At 46.5% G+C, this 2,523-nt stretch overlaps 1 protein-coding gene across 3 annotated transcripts in view; it reads left to right on the top strand.

Moving 5' to 3' along the window:
- LOC113821856 (innexin inx2) overlaps positions 1-2,523 on the top strand; it is a 323,879-nt gene that overhangs the window by 73,204 nt on the left and 248,152 nt on the right. For 2 of the 3 annotated variants that reach the window (XM_070130295.1, XM_070130279.1), the window contains exon 1: positions 1,948-2,520. The exons of the other annotated variant lie outside the window; for it this stretch is intronic. The gene's annotated coding sequence lies outside the window, so the exon portion shown is untranslated. Of the gene's footprint in view, positions 1-1,947; positions 2,521-2,523 lie in introns of those variants that run through there. 3 annotated transcript variants of the gene reach the window in all.

Here is a 2,523-nt window from a genome sequence, read left to right as displayed (position 1 = left end):
GTCATGAGGGGCCATACGCCATGAGGTCATGAGGTCGCACAGGCTGATTGATGATGTCGGATCGGCTCCTTGATTGCGGTGTGCCAAGCTATGCCAGGATGACAGCCATTTCCTATTGATTCGTGAGAGCTGCTCGATGCCTTCGTGTCGCATATTTTCCTTCTCATTTGCGAGAGCCGCCATTGTAACTGTAGCCTTTATGTTGTTTTGGTGTACACTGGCCGTCACTATGGTGGTTTTTGTTATATCTGTTGCGTTTTGCTTCTCTTTTCTCTCTGGTGTATTTTCTTTTCTGTTTCATTCACTCTCTCGTTTCTTTATTTTCGTTACTTGTTTCTCGCCTCTGTCTGTGTTTCTACTGTCTCTCTCTCTCTCTCTCTCTCTCTCTCTCTCTCTCTCTCTCTCTCTCTCTCTCTCTCTCTCTCTCTCTCTCTCTCTCTCTCTCTCTCTCTGCCAAAGGACCAATATCTATGTTAAAACTATGTACTGGCACCTTGGCCAGTGAACAGAGTTGTGTTTAACTTTGTTATATTACCCTGACGTCGACGTAAGGGAACACCGGGAGCTCTCGTAGTGTCCAGATCGATAAGGGATTTTGATTGTCATGGGCTGTCACTGTCATGTATTGTCATTGTTCTTTGATAGATGGTGTTGTTCTTTTTTCTGTTGTTTTTGTTAAGAATGTTGTTTCTCTAATGTTCACGGTATTATTATTGTTGGTTAGAAAATCTATTCATTGTTACATGGTTCAAGGTATGGCTGATTTGGTTTTTTTTTATTTGCTTCATAATGCTATAAAAATCGTGTAACGTACAGTGCGTTGACATTCCAATCGATTACTTTGAGAACTGTCGAAGATTAAGTGTGGTATCGCAGTCGATGGTACCTGTCTTGAGTACACCGGACACTTTATGCTATACGGTACTGACTGCATCGTTGAGTTGGCACTTTGCCTTTTATTAGAGATATTTTCAAGTGATTTGCTCACGACGCGGTTACGGTTTAGTCTCTTACTTCTGCACTTTTGACACACAAACAGACACACACACACACACACACACACACACACACACACACACACACACACACACACACACACACACACACACACACACACACACACACACACACATACACACACACACACACACACATATATATATATATATATATATATATATATATATATATATATATATATATATATATACATATTTGTATGTGTGTGTGTGTGTTTGTGTGCTTGTGTATGTGTATGTGTGTGCATATATATGCATATATATGTGTATGTATATACAGTAAATATATATATATATATATATATATATATATGTGTGTGTGTGTGTGTGTGTGTGTGTGTGTGTGTGTGTGTGTGTGTGTGTGTGTGTGTGTGTGTGTGTGTGTGTGTGTGTGCACGCGAGGCTTGATGTTTTCCTGTGGTCGGCGCGCTCTCAGGTTTGCCGATTTGCCGAAATAGAATTGCCCGGCGCTTCCAATGGCACTGTAGTTGTATAGATTGTGTATCCTAATGAGATTGGCGGAGTTTTGCCACGAATTTCAGGTGAGAGTGTTAAAAGTGGTGACTCGATTTCTGGTTTAAGTAATAAATTGCGGGCCGTTTTAGAGGGTGGCCGTTGGGTGTAGAATGGCGTATATTTCCCACGTCTATGGTTTTATGGGAAGCCATACGCGCGGCGCGCACCAGCATATTTCCCTCGATTATAAAGGACGGTAAAGTATTAAATGCACAACGTGAACATCAATCTGTGAAGACCGAGCGGCGCGAGTGTGTACGAGGGTGGTGTGGGCGGCGCGGGGTGCAGCGGGGTAGTGTGGGCGGCGCTGTAGGCTGCGTGGTGGTGGAGGGGCGGGGGCGGGGCGGGGAGGGGGAGGAGCGGGCCCGGAGGTCGGCGGTGGCTGCGAGGCCAGTAGAGTGCGTGGACCACCACGACCGCCACGTGCGCCCCGGAGCTCCCACTGCCACTCACTCCCTCTCCCACAAAACACTCCATCCATCTTGTGCTTGTTCCCCCTTGCTGGCAGCACCCCTTTAACGCTCTCTGGCGAAGCAGGACACGAGCCCCGCCGCGATCCGACCTTGCACAACGCGTGGATGAATACTTGACGTCGCCTCAACCGCCGCTGTTGCCTTATCTTTCGTGTGGAGTTCGAGGATTTACGGCCGAGTCGAGATGGATAACCGATGATGATAACATGGATGTGGTTTAAAGCGTCGCCTTAGGCGACTACATTGCCTCGTAGATATATTGCATAGATATATATATATTTTGGCGTGTCTAGTTTTCTCAACAAAAATCATTAGAGTCCAGATGGAGATAGTGAAGTGTGTGGACTTTTGTTACGTGAACGGCTTGTGTCTGAGGACGTGTTGTACCCCGGGAGAGCTTAGCCAAGGAGGCCTTAGATGCCCAGGAGACGCTGCACCGCTCTCCTCACAGCTTCAAAGGTGGTAATAGCCGAGGAGGACGCCGCAGAGAACGATGATTCTCTGCCCCACAAGTG

This window comes from Penaeus vannamei, chromosome 2 (genome assembly GCF_042767895.1).
Source record: "Penaeus vannamei isolate JL-2024 chromosome 2, ASM4276789v1, whole genome shotgun sequence".
NCBI lineage: Eukaryota > Metazoa > Arthropoda > Malacostraca > Decapoda > Penaeidae > Penaeus > Penaeus vannamei.
This window is presented reverse-complemented; position numbering and strand designations above follow the sequence as displayed.